We start from the raw sequence: 16,908 nt of genomic DNA, 5'->3' as shown, positions 1-16,908 counted from the left end.
TGCAGGCTTCGGCCTACACTTTGCTCCTCTCCTCCTCCTCCTGCTGACCCTGGGCTCTAACACCGCTAGTTTTTGCCCGGACATGCAATCTGCACAGAGAAAAACACCAGTCAATGTGTCAGTGGGGTTCAGCACCGCCAGCTGTTCCCCTGCTGTGCAGCTTGCAACGTGACCTGCAAACGCCACGCAGGCACATGAACTGAAATTGAAGGGAGCCTGGCCCCCACCCACAGGTGTTTCTATGTATAACAGCCACCTTGTACAGCAGTACTGCTGCATTTGTACAAGGTGGCTGATGTTTTCTCCTTGCCCACGTGGAACTCAACACGTACAAAATGTGTCTCTTTGAGACCATTCCACTGTCCCTGAGGTGTGACTTTCCTTTCTAATGACACGCAGCACCCCCCTTGGTAGCGCTTCCCGTCTTCTGACATCATTGGTTGGCTACTTGCGCCTGTTCGTCCGCCCTGCCTGAATAAAATGCTCCTCGTTGTCTTAATTATTTTGACTGCGAGGGTGTGATTGATGGGCACGAGCAGTGCATATCTTCGCCTGTCTTAACTCATCTCCTTCCGCCTTCTTCAGACTGTGCAGCCTCATGGCCGCGGCATGCGAGAAGGGATCAGCAGAGGCCGCCCAGTCTGAAGCAGGTGTAAGGACGTGTGTGAGCGGCCAAAATATTTACTGCTCAAGGCCACGAATCCCAGCACCGCAGTGTGGCTTTATGAAAAGACACTGGGGGTCTGGGATTTATGGCCATCGTTAACCGCACGGGCCAACATGAAATGATGTCATAAGATGGGCAGCGCTAACAGGGCATTGCCAAGGGATAACACAAGAGCGCAGACTCCTGTACAGCAAATAACAACGCTCAGGAAGCTGCGCCAAGCACCAAGGCGTTATTTTGGACACCTGTGCTGCGTCTCATCAAAAAACCAAGTCACGCATCCACTACAGTTTGACTGTAGAATGGGGTAAATTGTGTATGTCTTTCATTCAGCGTGTGCAAGTAGACAAATTAATAGAGCAACCTTTCACTTGTGCAGCATTAATACTGCACAAGGTGTGTCTCTTGTACTTTGTAACACCTGAGGGGGGGGTTAAAGGTTTCCTTTGAAATTGGTTCAACTAGGCTTCGGCCTACACTCTGCTCCTCTCCTCCTCCTCCTGCTTCAACACGGGCTCTAACATCGCTAGTTTTTGCCCGCAAGTGCTAGCTGCACAGAGAAAAACACACGCCATTGTGTTAGTGGGGTTCAGCAACGCCAGCTGTTCCCCCAGTGTGTAGCCGGCAAAGTGTCCTGCAAACGCAACACAGACACAAAGCTGCCTCCAGTGCAGGCTTCGGCCTACACTCATCTCCCCCTGCTTACCCTTTGCTCCAACACCGCTAGTTGGGGCTCTAGGAAGACAATCTTTAATAGGCAAGGCAACGCATCTGGGTTCCAGCACCGCCAGCTGGTTCTCGGCAGTGTTCTTGTCACAGGTACTCCCTCGTGCCAAACCTGGTTTCAGCACCGTCAGCTGTTTCCGGGTTGTGTCAAGCTCACTGAGACACCTATGCTTGCCTCGTCGTGGTGCGGTCGGGTTAGCCAACTCCAGGGTGCCTCCAGTTTAGGAGCTTCCTATGTGGGCTGCGTGAACTGGTAGTCAAGGCTGGTTCTGTAGTGCCAGTAGGCCCAGCTCCCCCTGTAGGACTGTTGGGGTTCGGTAACTGCGGCTGCCTCGCGGCCTAGCTGTTCTCTCCTCTCCTGTGGGCCTTGGGGTCCACCACCTGGTTCCAGCACCGTCAGCTGGTTCCGGGCCGAGCCTTTGGCTTAGGTGCCTCCTCCTGGGTATCCGAGTTCCGCCAACGCCAGGCGGTCCTTGGTAGTGCTTTTAAGCGCGGGCACCTACAGCTTAGTAACCGGGTTCCAGCACCGTCAGCTAGTCCTCGGTCGTGCCATTGGCTCTTGCACACTGGGGCAACGCATCCGAGTTCCAGCACCGCCAGCTGGTTCTCGGCAGTGTTCTTGTCACAGGTACTCCCTCGTGCCAAGCCTGGTTTCAGCACCGTCAGCTGTTTCCGGGTTGTGTCAACTTCACTGAGACGCCTATGCTTGCCCCGTCGTGGTGCGGTCGAGTTAGCCAACTCCAGGGTGCCTCCAGTTTAGGAGCTTCCTATGTGGGCTGCGTGAACTGGTAGTCAAGGCTGGTTCTGTAGTGCCAGTAGGCCCAGCTCCCCCTGTAGGACTGTTGGGGTTCGGTAACTGCGGCTGCCTCGCGGCCTAGCTGTTCTCTCCTCTCCTGTGGGCCTTGGGGTCCACCACCTGGTTCCAGCACCGTCAGCTGGTTCCGGGCCGAGCCTTTGGCTTAGGTGCCTCCTCCTGGGTATCCGAGTTCCGCCAACGCCAGGCGGTCCTTGGTAGTGCTTTTAAGCGTGGGCACCTACAGCTTAGTAACCGGGTTCCAGCACCGTCAGCTAGTCCTCGGTCGTGCCATTGGCTCTTGCACACTGGGGCAACGCATCCGGGTTCCAGCACCGCCAGCTGGTTCTCGGCAGTGTTTTTGTCACAGGTACTCCCTCGTGCCAAACCTGGTTTCAGCACCGTCAGCTGTTTCCGGGTTGTGTCAAGCTCACTGAGACACCTATGCTTGCCTCGTCGTGGTGCGGTCGGGTTAGCCAACTCCAGGGTGCCTCCAGTTTAGGAGCTTCCTATGTGGGCTGCGTGAACTGGTAGTCAAGGCTGGTTCTGTAGTGCCAGTAGGCCCAGCTCCCCCTGTAGGACTGTTGGGGTTCGGTAACTGCGGCTGCCTCGCGGCCTAGCTGTTCTCTCCTCTCCTGTGGGCCTTGGGGTCCACCACCTGGTTCCAGCACCGTCAGCTGGTTCCGGGCCGAGCCTTTGGCTTAGGTGCCTCCTCCTGGGTATCCGAGTTCCGCCAACGCCAGGCGGTCCTTGGTAGTGCTTTTAAGCGCGGGCACCTACAGCTTAGTAACCGGGTTCCAGCACCGTCAGCTAGTCCTCGGTCGTGCCATTGGCTCTTGCACACTGGGGCAACGCATCCGGGTTCCAGCACCGCCAGCTGGTTCTCGGCAGTGTTCTTGTCACAGGTACTCCCTCGTGCCAAGCCTGGTTTCAGCACCGTCAGCTGTTTCCGGGTTGTGTCAACTTCACTGAGACGCCTATGCTTGCCCCGTCGTGGTGCGGTCGAGTTAGCCAACTCCAGGGTGCCTCCAGTTTAGGAGCTTCCTATGTGGGCTGCGTGAACTGGTAGTCAAGGCTGGTTCTGTAGTGCCAGTAGGCCCAGCTCCCCCTGTAGGACTGTTGGGGTTCGGTAACTGCGGCTGCCTCGCGGCCTAGCTGTTCTCTCCTCTCCTGTGGGCCTTGGGGTCCACCACCTGGTTGCAGCACCGTCAGCTGGTTCTGGGCCGAGCCTTTGGCTTAGGTGCCTCCTCCTGGGTATCCGAGTTCCGCCAACGCCAGGCGGTCCTTGGTAGTGCTTTTAAGCGCGGGCACCTACAGCTTAGTAACCGGGTTCCAGCACCGTCAGCTAGTCCTCGGTCGTGCCATTGGCTCTTGCACACTGGGGCAACGCATCCGGGTTCCAGCACCGCCAGCTGGTTCTCGGCAGTGTTTTTGTCACAGGTACTCCCTCGTGCCAAACCTGGTTTCAGCACCGTCAGCTGTTTCCGGGTTGTGTCAAGCTCACTGAGACACCTATGCTTGCCTCGTCGTGGTGCGGTCGGGTTAGCCAACTCCAGGGTGCCTCCAGTTTAGGAGCTTCCTATGTGGGCTGCGTGAACTGGTAGTCAAGGCTGGTTCTGTAGTGCCAGTAGGCCCAGCTCCCCCTGTAGGACTGTTGGGGTTCGGTAACTGCGGCTGCCTCGCGGCCTAGCTGTTCTCTCCTCTCCTGTGGGCCTTGGGGTCCACCACCTGGTTCCAGCACCGTCAGCTGGTTCCGGGCCGAGCCTTTGGCTTAGGTGCCTCCTCCTGGGTATCCGAGTTCCGCCAACGCCAGGCGGTCCTTGGTAGTGCTTTTAAGCGCGGGCACCTACAGCTTAGTAACCGGGTTCCAGCACCGTCAGCTAGTCCTCGGTCGTGCCATTGGCTCTTGCACACTGGGGCAACGCATCCGGGTTCCAGCACCGCCAGCTGGTTCTCGGCAGTGTTCTTGTCACAGGTACTCCCTCGTGCCAAGCCTGGTTTCAGCACCGTCAGCTGTTTCCGGGTTGTGTCAACTTCACTGAGACGCCTATGCTTGCCCCGTCGTGGTGCGGTCGAGTTAGCCAACTCCAGGGTGCCTCCAGTTTAGGAGCTTCCTATGTGGGCTGCGTGAACTGGTAGTCAAGGCTGGTTCTGTAGTGCCAGTAGGCCCAGCTCCCCCTGTAGGACTGTTGGGGTTCGGTAACTGCGGCTGCCTCGCGGCCTAGCTTTTCTCTCCTCTCCTGTGGGCCTTGGGGTCCACCACCTGGTTCCAGCACCGTCAGCTGGTTCTGGGCCGAGCCTTTGGCTTAGGTGCCTCCTCCTGGGTATCCGAGTTCCGCCAACGCCAGGCGGTCCTTGGTAGTGCTTTTAAGCGCGGGCACCTACAGCTTAGTAACCGGGTTCCAGCACCGTCAGCTAGTCCTCGGTCGTGCCATTGGCTCTTGCACACTGGGGCAACGCATCCGGGTTCCAGCACCGCCAGCTGGTTCTCGGCAGTGTTCTTGTCACAGGTACTCCCTCGTGCCAAGCCTGGTTTCAGCACCGTCAGCTGTTTCCGGGTTGTGTCAACTTCACTGAGACGCCTATGCTTGCCCCGTCGTGGTGCGGTCGAGTTAGCCAACTCCAGGGTGCCTCCAGTTTAGGAGCTTCCTATGTGGGCTGCGTGAACTGGTAGTCAAGGCTGGTTCTGTAGTGCCAGTAGGCCCAGCTCCCCCTGTAGGACTGTTGGGGTTCGGTAACTGCGGCTGCCTCGCGGCCTAGCTGTTCTCTCCTCTCCTGTGGGCCTTGGGGTCCACCACCTGGTTCCAGCACCGTCAGCTGGTTCCGGGCCGAGCCTTTGGCTTAGGTGCCTCCTCCTGGGTATCCGAGTTCCGCCAACGCCAGGCGGTCCTTGGTAGTGCTTTTAAGCGTGGGCACCTACAGCTTAGTAACCGGGTTCCAGCACCGTCAGCTAGTCCTCGGTCGTGCCATTGGCTCTTGCACACTGGGGCAACGCATCCGGGTTCCAGCACCGCCAGCTGGTTCTCGGCAGTGTTTTTGTCACAGGTACTCCCTCGTGCCAAACCTGGTTTCAGCACCGTCAGCTGTTTCCGGGTTGTGTCAAGCTCACTGAGACACCTATGCTTGCCTCGTCGTGGAGCGGTCGGGTTAGCCAACTCCAGGGTGCCTCCAGTTTAGGAGCTTCCTATGTGGGCTGCGTGAACTGGTAGTCAAGGCTGGTTCTGTAGTGCCAGTAGGCCCAGCTCCCCCTGTAGGACTGTTGGGGTTCGGTAACTGCGGCTGCCTCGCGGCCTAGCTGTTCTCTCCTCTCCTGTGGGCCTTGGGGTCCACCACCTGGTTCCAGCACCGTCAGCTGGTTCCGGGCCGAGCCTTTGGCTTAGGTGCCTCCTCCTGGGTATCCGAGTTCCGCCAACGCCAGGCGGTCCTTGGTAGTGCTTTTAAGCGTGGGCACCTACAGCTTAGTAACCGGGTTCCAGCACCGTCAGCTAGTCCTCGGTCGTGCCATTGGCTCTTGCACACTGGGGCAACGCATCCGGGTTCCAGCACCGCCAGCTGGTTCTCGGCAGTGTTCTTGTCACAGGTACTCCCTCGTGCCAAGCCTGGTTTCAGCACCGTCAGCTGTTTCCGGGTTGTGTCAACTTCACTGAGACGCCTATGCTTGCCCCGTCGTGGTGCGGTCGAGTTAGCCAACTCCAGGGTGCCTCCAGTTTAGGAGCTTCCTATGTGGGCTGCGTGAACTGGTAGTCAAGGCTGGTTCTGTAGTGCCAGTAGGCCCAGCTCCCCCTGTAGGACTGTTGGGGTTCGGTAACTGCGGCTGCCTCGCGGCCTAGCTGTTCTCTCCTCTCCTGTGGGCCTTGGGGTCCACCACCTGGTTCCAGCACCGTCAGCTGGTTCTGGGCCGAGCCTTTGGCTTAGGTGCCTCCTCCTGGGTATCCGAGTTCCGCCAACGCCAGGCGGTCCTTGGTAGTGCTTTTAAGCGCGGGCACCTACAGCTTAGTAACCGGGTTCCAGCACCGTCAGCTAGTCCTCGGTCGTGCCATTGGCTCTTGCACACTGGGGCAACGCATCCGGGTTCCAGCACCGCCAGCTGGTTCTCGGCAGTGTTTTTGTCACAGGTACTCCCTCGTGCCAAACCTGGTTTCAGCACCGTCAGCTGTTTCCGGGTTGTGTCAAGCTCACTGAGACACCTATGCTTGCCTCGTCGTGGTGCGGTCGGGTTAGCCAACTCCAGGGTGCCTCCAGTTTAGGAGCTTCCTATGTGGGCTGCGTGAACTGGTAGTCAAGGCTGGTTCTGTAGTGCCAGTAGGCCCAGCTCCCCCTGTAGGACTGTTGGGGTTCGGTAACTGCGGCTGCCTCGCGGCCTAGCTGTTCTCTCCTCTCCTGTGGGCCTTGGGGTCCACCACCTGGTTCCAGCACCGTCAGCTGGTTCCGGGCCGAGCCTTTGGCTTAGGTGCCTCCTCCTGGGTATCCGAGTTCCGCCAACGCCAGGCGGTCCTTGGTAGTGCTTTTAAGCGTGGGCACCTACAGCTTAGTAACCGGGTTCCAGCACCGTCAGCTAGTCCTCGGTCGTGCCATTGGCTCTTGCACACTGGGGCAACGCATCCGGGTTCCAGCACCGCCAGCTGGTTCTCGGCAGTGTTCTTGTCACAGGTACTCCCTCGTGCCAAGCCTGGTTTCAGCACCGTCAGCTGTTTCCGGGTTGTGTCAACTTCACTGAGACGCCTATGCTTGCCCCGTCGTGGTGCGGTCGAGTTAGCCAACTCCAGGGTGCCTCCAGTTTAGGAGCTTCCTATGTGGGCTGCGTGAACTGGTAGTCAAGGCTGGTTCTGTAGTGCCAGTAGGCCCAGCTCCCCCTGTAGGACTGTTGGGGTTCGGTAACTGCGGCTGCCTCGCGGCCTAGCTGTTCTCTCCTCTCCTGTGGGCCTTGGGGTCCACCACCTGGTTCCAGCACCGTCAGCTGGTTCCGGGCCGAGCCTTTGGCTTAGGTGCCTCCTCCTGGGTATCCGAGTTCCGCCAACGCCAGGCGGTCCTTGGTAGTGCTTTTAAGCGCGGGCACCTACAGCTTAGTAACTGGGTTCCAGCACCGTCAGCTAGTCCTCGGTCGTGCCATTGGCTCTTGCACACTGGGGCAACGCATCCGGGTTCCAGCACCGCCAGCTGGTTCTCGGCAGTGTTCTTGTCACAGGTACTCCCTCGTGCCAAGCCTGGTTTCAGCACCGTCAGCTGTTTCCGGGTTGTGTCAACTTCACTGAGACGCCTATGCTTGCCCCGTCATGGTGCGGTCGAGTTAGCCAACTCCAGGGTGCCTCCAGTTTAGGAGCTTCCTATGTGGGCTGCGTGAACTGGTAGTCAAGGCTGGTTCTGTAGTGCCAGTAGGCCCAGCTCCCCCTGTAGGACTGTTGGGGTTCGGTAACTGCGGCTGCCTCGCGGCCTAGCTGTTCTCTCCTCTCCTGTGGGCCTTGGGGTCCACCACCTGGTTCCAGCACCGTCAGCTGGTTCCGGGCTGAGCCTTTGGCTTAGGTGCCTCCTCCTGGGTATCCGAGTTCCGCCAACGCCAGGCGGTCCTTGGTAGTGCTTTTAAGCGCGGGCACCTACAGCTTAGTAACCGGGTTCCAGCACCGTCAGCTAGTCCTCGGTCGTGCCATTGGCTCTTGCACACTGGGGCAACGCATCCGGGTTCCAGCACCGCCAGCTGGTTCTCGGCAGTGTTCTTGTCACAGGTACTCCCTCGTGCCAAGCCTGGTTTCAGCACCGTCAGCTGTTTCCGGGTTGTGTCAACTTCACTGAGACGCCTATGCTTGCCCCGTCGTGGTGCGGTCGAGTTAGCCAACTCCAGGGTGCCTCCAGTTTAGGAGCTTCCTATGTGGGCTGCGTGAACTGGTAGTCAAAGCTGGTTCTGTAGTGCCAGTAGGCCCAGCTCCCCCTGTAGGACTGTTGGGGTTCGGTAACTGCGGCTGCCTCGCGGCCTAGCTGTTCTCTCCTCTCCTGTGGGCCTTCGGGTCCACCACCTGGTTCCAGCACCGTCAGCTGGTTCTCGGCAGTGTCTTTTGCTCTTGTACCTTCTGCTCCCCATCCTGGTTCCAGTACCGTCAGCTGGTTCCGGGCAGAGCCTTTGGCTTAGGTGCCTCCTTCTGGGTATCCAAGTTCCACCAACGTCAGGTGGTCCTTGGTAGTGCTTTCAGGCACGGGTACCTCCTGCTTAGTAACCGGGTTCCAGTAACGTCAGCTGGTCCTTGGTAGTTCCATTGGCTCTTGGACCTTCGGCTACCCATCCGGGTTCCAGTACCGTCAGCTGGTTCTCGGCAGTGTCTTTTGCTCTTGTACCTTCTGCTCCACATCCTGGTTCCAGTAACGTCAGCTGGTTCCGGGCAGAGCCTTTGGCTTAGGTGCCTCCTTCTGGGTATCCGAGTTCCGCCAACGTCAGGCGGTCCTTGGTAGTGCTTTTTAGCACGGGTACCTCCTGCTTAGTAACCGGGTTCCAGTAACGTCAGCTGGTCCTCGGTAGTTCCATAGGCTCTTGAACCTTCGGGTAGCCATCCGAGTTCCAGTTCCATCAGCTGGTTCTTGGCATTTTCTCAGCCTTCTTGTACCTTCTGCTACATTTCCAAGTTGAAGACCCTAACGTCGACGACCCGGAAGACCACCCCGATGACGACGACCCGGAAGACCACCCCGATGACGACGACGACGGCGGAGACGACGACGGCGGAGACGACGACGGCTGAGACGACGACGGCGGAGATGACGACACTGGAGACGACGACCCTGGAGACGACAACATGGAAGACCGAGAAGCAGAAGAACAAGAGGCTGCAGAACAAAGAGCAGAAGAACATTAAGCATAAGACTTAATATCAGAGCAAAAGATATTATCTCAATTATATGCAGAAGAAGACTAAGCAGTGTATGGGGGTGAGTCCGTTCCTCCTCGTGGTGCCCCTGGATAAAGCCTGATGCTGCAGGCCAAACTGAACGCGGACAAATGTAACTTTTGTGACTGGCAGAACGGAAGGTGTAATCTTCCAACTTTTATAGATAACAACTACGGGAATGCCTGTCACAAATGAGAATATGATGAAGAAGTAGAATAGGAAGAATAATAACAGTGGAATAAAAATTATATGTAGAATAGGAAGAATAATAATAGTTGAAGAAAATGAATATGAAGAATGTAATAAAAAAAAAAATATAGGTAGAAGATGAAGAAGAAGATGAATAAGGTGAAGAAGTTGATGTCAAAGATGCTGATGATGATGAAGATGAAAGTGTGGGAAAAGGAAAAAAAAGAAGGGGAAGGTCGTGGAATAGTGAAACATCAATATCTGACAAAATAAAAAAAATTTACATAGTCAATATCTTTTTCAATCCGAACGTCTTTAAAAAAAAAAAAAATCATGCTATTCTATTTGATTGGACTAATCCTCATTGCCTTTAATGTCTCCGCCACCTCCCCCATACATCCTACATTATTCTTAGTTGTTTTCCTTCATGTAGAATGAACCTACAAGGAAAGAAAGGGTTTATTTTAATTCCGATATTTTGGTCCCATTGACTTGCATTGGGATCGGGTATCGGTATCGGCGATATCCGATATTTTTTGAATATCGGCCGATCCAAACCGATACCGATACTTTCCGATATCGGAAGGTATCGCTCAACACTACTCACGATAATAAAGATGTAAATATCCCCCTTCGAGCAACTGGGTATATACCACAGAACCTTTCTGTGGATGTTGACATTTCCTCCTTTTGTCAGGTCGTATGGTATACTCCCAGTTGGTCAAAGGGAGTAGATGAATCTTTATTACCAGAGGTAATAACTTTGGAATAGATGGGACACAGAAAAAAAAGAAAAAACATTCCACATGAAGTGAAAATGGAGGAAGTACTCAATTTAAATTAAAAAAATGTAGTGAAAGGTCCTTTTTGAAGGGAATCGTCAGTAAGATCAACCTTTCTAAGTTGTCTATATAGGCATGTAGGTCAAAAGAAGCTGGATTAAATGATACCTCGATATCAAACAAAACAATGTCTTACTCCAGAGAAATCCTCTTTTTTCTTAATTATATAAATAAGCTGTTAAGTAGAGATTGTTGAACTTGTTCCAAAAGCATTTGTCAATCTCAAAGTCACCACGAGCATTGCATATTCGGATTCGTGTTCGGATTCTTGACTAAAGTTCGGTAAATGATTGAGTTACCACTACTGCTTTTGTTAAGACTTGACCATGAATAGGATATTGATTCTGTATGATAAGCTATGGAGACGTGTTTTATGGGGAGAGGTCAGAGGAGCGAGAGACTGTTATTTTTTTTTTTTTATCATCTTAATGTGTGGAGATTCCGGCAGCTATCAGGATTCACAAATCATCCACAACGACCACAACCAGACACAAGGCATTGTGTAATTGGCTGCAGACGTCATATGTCCCTCTCCATATAAATAGCGGACATGCGGCTTCGGTGCCATTTTTTGACTGTAACAGTTTAGTGAGGCTGCTGCTGCTGCAAGTAGTCAGGTAGTTAGCTAGGCGGTTTATTGTCAGCTAGTTCAGATAGATAGGATCCTGTGTCAAATTGACTTTCCAGCATGCCAATCCTTTGTGTAAATTGTGTGGTCCCATCACCAGTCCACATTTCAGCATGTAAATCATTTGTGCTAATTGTCTGGTCCAGCCACCTGTCCACATTTCAGTATCAAAATCCTTTGTGCTAATTGAGTCGTGTGGAGACACGAGGGGTCAGAGGACCCCAGGTCCGCAAGCCGAAACTGACCAGGGATCATCTCACCGTTTTCCCACTCTCCTTTTAAAATGGGCGTAAAACTACTCAGACAACACAGGATGAGGATAAAACAGTGTGGCAATACTTTATTGAACCACAAACAGGCAAATAACACATAGAACAATCCCAGACAAATACCCAAGATGGTGCACAGTTACAGAGTCTAACCCTTCCACTGACTCGCCAGCATAAGAGCTGCTGTTATTTCACAGATTCCAGGGACAACTATCCCACCTGTGGTATTCACAGAGAGAATGTAACGACAAGCTGAGGAAGATGACAGTCCATTCAGGTATAAGGCCACTGGACTGGAGAGTTAGAACCTGCCTTCCCCGAACACCTCCATGGAGCGAGGCGCAACGGAGAGTCCCATTCCTGGCTTTCAAACATATTCATGGGTCAGTGATGGTCGATAGAGCAGATCTGCCTTCTTCCAGCCGGGGCTGTGGTCCCCTAAGCTGGCATCCTCTAGAATGACAAATCTGTATCCCTCGGGATGGAGCCATGATGTCTTGGCTGCTGTCCAGTAAAAAGTCTGGTTATTTGGATGTCTGGATCTCTTGGCTGTCTCTGTCTCATGTTACAGAGGCATGAAACCTCTTTCTATAGTTAACAAGTGTCCTTCATCCAGAAGGGGAAAAATTGGTGAAAAGATCAATTATTTAATCTATTTGCATAGTTTATGGACAGCACGATGGCTCAGTGGTTAGCACTGCAGGGCTGGGGTCCTGGGTTCAAATCTCACCAAGGACAACATCTGCAAGGAGTTTTTTGTATGCTCTCCCCGTGTTTGTGTGGGTTTCTTCAGGGAACTCCATTTTTTTCCCACACTCCAAAGACATACTGATAGGAAATTTAGATTGTGAGCCTCATTGGTGACAGTGATGATATACGTAAATCGCTGCAGAATAAGATAGTGCTATATAAGCAAAGCATAATTGATAAATAAACAGTTTTTCCTCCTCTGTTTTGCAAGTCAACAAACTACATGGCCTGGATAATGTCTAATCAGCATATGAGCAAACATCATTGTTCCCCGATTATGTATGCAAGAAGCATCAACATTTAAGACACTTGACCAACTGAAGTAAAAACACATACATTCAAAAGTCAACATATAGATAACAGTCTCTTCTTTCTGGATTGCTGAAAATAGATGTCTGGTTAATTAAGCTGCCAAGCTGTATCCTCACATGTGGTCCAGACACCAGTCCACATTTCAGCATCTAAATCCTTTACGCTAATTGTGTGTTTCAGCCACAAGTCCACATTTCAGCATCTAAATACTTTTTGGTAATTGTGTGGTCCAGCCACCAGTCCACATTTCAGCATCTACATCCTTTGTGCTAATTGTTTCGTACAGATACAAGTCCACATTTCAGCATCTAAATCATTTGTGCTAATTGTGCAGTCCAGACACCAGTCCACATTTAAGCATCAAAATCCTTTGTGCTAATTATGTGGACCAGACACCAGTCCACATTTCAACATTTACATAGTTTGTGCTAATTCTGTGGTCCAGCAACACTATCTCACAAAATTAATATTGATTGCTAAATTAATGACAGTTGACTGACAGGTCTATGCCTAGTGTGAAAAAAATGGTCAAAGAAAAGGACGGGTACATTCAACATGAGTGGGAAAAAGCGAGGTCGTGGTGCAAGTGGGAATAGGCTTGGTGTTCAATGTTACTGAAAGATCTACTGAACAAACCCTGGCTCATCCTATCCAATGGCAAGTGACAACTTCGGTTTCTGAACGGGCTACTCAACTCCCTTTCTTGGCAGATGCACTGTGGTATGCCTTGTAGATGAGTGCCAGAAAGAGCATGTGCTTCAGTGCATGTGGGGGGCAATTATTCTGGAAGCAATTTTACAGCGTGAAGGTTTGTATTTGGTCCTTCATACCGTGTGATGGGCTGTGTTGAAGCCATTATACTATTTGTAGGGCTAGTGGGGGCCATACACAGTATGATGAGGTGTGGGGCCATTATCCTGTATGTAAATGTCAAAGACAACCAGAAAATAAGGGGCAAAGAGGTGCAAGCTGAGAGAGCCACTTTGTTAGTAGCTAAAAAATGAAAGCTGCACTCTGTTATACCAAAGAATGGAAACATGGAATGTATATAATTGGAATGGCATTGCTGATATAGAAAAACATTAAAATGACGATTTTTAGCCTAAATTGTTCAATTCATGTGTGCCTAACAGCCATCGACTAGGCAACCTTCTTTGCTGGGACCCAAACCTAATATCACACTTCTCCTGGGTTGATATCCTACATTTAAAAGGGTAGGTATGATAGAGTTGTGATAAAAAGCACCATGGGCTGATGGGTGGAGTGCTCAGTTAGAAAGCTTGTGTATACAAATATCAAATACTGTCCAACACGTCCAAGCAGAAAAAACAGGTGTGAACAGGTGCAAGCTTCGAGACCCACTTCCATATGTAACAAACATATTCCTCCAGAATGATGCGAGAGACTGAAAATTACTACTTTAAGTTATTGCTGCTAAAAGTTGTTCAACAAGTTTTTGATTCCTGGGGTGTACTTAATTGTTCACTCACTGTTTCTGCATTTTGTTAAATATGTGACATGGTGTACGTTGTATTGTTGTTCATCTGAGGTCATAATTACTTAATTTTATGACTTCATAACTTAAAATAGATGTTTTTTTTTTTTTTTTTTTTAAAGTATGTCCTGATTCATAAAATCATAAAATTCCAGAAGGGCGTATTTTGTTTTTCTCACGACAGTACATAATTTATACAATTCGAGAAAAATAGAAAAAGAAAAAGAAATGTGAGCATGTGTTGAATAGTTCAGTAATGTTTTTCAGATTTATTTATTTTAATAACATTCAGAAGCGAAAAGCATCTCATAGCCAGACATGTCCCACCTACATCCATCCTCTACAAACCTTCACTGATCCAATATTTACTACAGTACAAGGTTGTATAGTACATAGAAAAACAAGTCTCCTGTCTAAGCAGTGAGTATTCCAGAAAGGGTATATGTTTGGCTGTTTTAAAATATTTCAAATCTTTCTGGAAAATTTGCAATACAAACTGCTTCCATTATTAAATAGATCTCTTAGACCTAATGAGGCTGGTGTACTTACTATAAATCTGTATCAGATTGAATGTATAATCTTGATAATAAATCAGCGTTTTATGATTCCAGGTAGCAAGTAAGGCTATGTGCACACAGTGCGTTTTTATGCGTTTTTGCGGCATTTTTCTGGGCTGAAATTGCCCATAAACGCTATGAGATCCTTATGCAAGATTATTAAGTGACAATCCTGAAGTGTTGTGCACATGATCAGCAAATTTCCATGCGTATTTGCAGTGCGTTTTTTTCTGCCGCATGTTAGTTCTTTTTGCATTTCTGCAGCATTTCTGCACCCATTGACTTCAATTGAGGCAGTCTAATCCGCAGCAAAAACGCAGGTATGAAAAGGTTTGTGGAATTGCTGCAGATTTGTTGAGTTTTTGCTTTATGTTTTACCGTATTCCTATGGTGTTTTCCACGCTGACATCTGTGTGACAGCATGGGAAACACCGGCACGGTGGTTCTTATCGGCGGTAACACTGCCGCCGGTAAGACCGTCGGTCAGAGCACTGCGGGGTCATTCTGTCAGATGTCAGCGTGACCCCGCAGCTGTGACTCTGACCCGCAGGCGTGGGCCGATGAGAGTACTGCTCCCATCATGCTACTTCTGCTGGCACTAACAGTGACAGCAGGTGCCGCTGATGGGAGATGTAGTTTCATCTGCCGGTGCCTGTGCTCACAAAAGTAAAATAATATACATATTCAAATAAAAATAAAAAAACATTATACTCACCCAAAAACAAATCCCCGACGCCCTCGTCTCCTAGAAAAATGTTAAATAATAAACCAACATATACTCACCTGTCCGCCTTAGTCCAGGTAATCAAGAGTGTCCCACGTTAATCTCACATGTAGATGATGTGACCACTCTACCCTGCTGCCGGCAATACATTGACTGGAGGTAATCGCTCCTGTGGTGTATCACTGAGCTGCCGTGAGAGTTCATAAGGCCAGTCTCACACGTCCAGATAATTCCGGTACCGGAAAAATCGGTACCGGAATTATCCGTGTCCGTGTGTCCATGTGCTGATGTGGTACATCAGTGTGGCACACGTGTGGCATCCGTGTGCCGCCCGTGTGCCGACTGGGTACCACACGCACCGTGCAGGAGACAGCGCTACAGTTAAGCGCTGTCCCCTGCCTCTGGTGCTGAAGCCGCCATTCATTTCTTCTCTCCAGCATCGTTCGCTGGAGAGAAGATATGAAAAATCTTTCTTTTTTTTGGGTGTTTAAAATAAAGATCCCTGTCCCCAACCCCCTCCCACTCCCTGTGCACCCCCCCCCCCCGCTGTTAATAAAATACTTACCCGGCTCCTCGCTGACACTGCTTCCTGTCCTCGCCGCAGCTTCTCCTGCATGAGCGGTCACGTGGTGCCGCCCATTACAGTGATGAATATGCGGCTCCACCTCCCATAGGAGGTGACATCAACCCCACAAATATGAACCCCACTTGCCACCACTACAGGGCAAGTGGGAAGAGCAAGGCTAAGCACCAGATTTGGCACGTCTTATAGATGCACTTTTTCTGGGATGGCTGACAGCTGATGTTTTTAGTCTGGGAGGGTCCAATATCCATGGTCCCTTCCTAGGCTATTAATATCAGCCTGAAGCTGTCTGCCTAGCCTTTGCTGGTTAGATTTTATAGGGGGACCACAAACAGCGTCGGACTGGGGTGTCTGGGGCCCACCAGAGGAATGGACTCTAGGGGCCCACCCTACAGCTATATGCAAATATCTGTCATTATAGTGGAGCATCGGCTGTAGAACACCGGCAGCTGCTGCACATCTACCGTGTGCCCCAATAACTGGGATGTATAATTACGGTAGTTTACATTAATGGGGTTCTTGGTTAAAACAAATTATCACTGATCCATGGGCTCCACAGGATAGGTGATCGCTTAGATCCGACCATTAGAAACTGCACCGATCAGAAGAATGGGGAAGTTTTATCCCTGACACTTTTATCATTATTTTAAAATGCAGCGGCAGGTGGGATGTCTGACCGCAGCTCCATTCATTCTCTTTGGGGCTTCCAGAAAAAAACAAGTGCAGCCACTGAGGGAATGAATGGATCAGTGATCTAGTCGGACATGCCACTCCAGTCTAATGGGGATGAAAAGTTCCACATTTTGCTGAATGGGTCCAAGCAGTCAGACCCCCACCAATCAATACGTTATCACTTATCCTGTGGAGAGGTGATTACTTTTTTTCCACAGGAAACCCCCTGTAAGTGCATCTCCGCCGCTGTGTACAAAGCATTAAAACTCTAATGGAAATAAAGAATCTTCTCCTAATTAATATCAGAGAGAACAAATGACCGCCATACACAACACAATCCACTATACGAAGACCAATACCACCACATACAGGAAGAAATACCACCACACCATGACCAGACCACACCACATAGTGACCGAATAATACTACATACAAGGGACAAATACCACCGCACCATGTCAAGACCACATATTGCCACCACTTGGTGACCAAATAGCACATACAAGGGACAAATACTACAACACCATTTCCAGACCACATATTACCACCACATAGTGACTGAATACTACAATACTGATCAGTAATAAAAAGCAAAAAAAAACAAAACAATACTATCACCATAAGTGCCAGTATTCACAGGAGATCTGTACTTAGTATGCAGTGTCTGTGTAGAGGTAATACAGAGATCACTGGTGGTATTATACACAGGAGCTCTGTATATAATGTATAGGTAATACAGTGATCACTGGTGACATTGTACACAGGACCTCTGTATATAGTATACAGTGTATAGTGTCAGTGTATAGGTAACACTGACTCACCAGTGACG

The sequence above is a fragment of the Ranitomeya imitator genome, chromosome 5, assembly GCF_032444005.1.
Source record: "Ranitomeya imitator isolate aRanImi1 chromosome 5, aRanImi1.pri, whole genome shotgun sequence".
Classification (NCBI taxonomy): domain Eukaryota; kingdom Metazoa; phylum Chordata; class Amphibia; order Anura; family Dendrobatidae; genus Ranitomeya; species Ranitomeya imitator.
The sequence above is the reverse complement of the archived record's forward strand: the minus strand, read 5'-3'. Positions refer to the sequence as shown.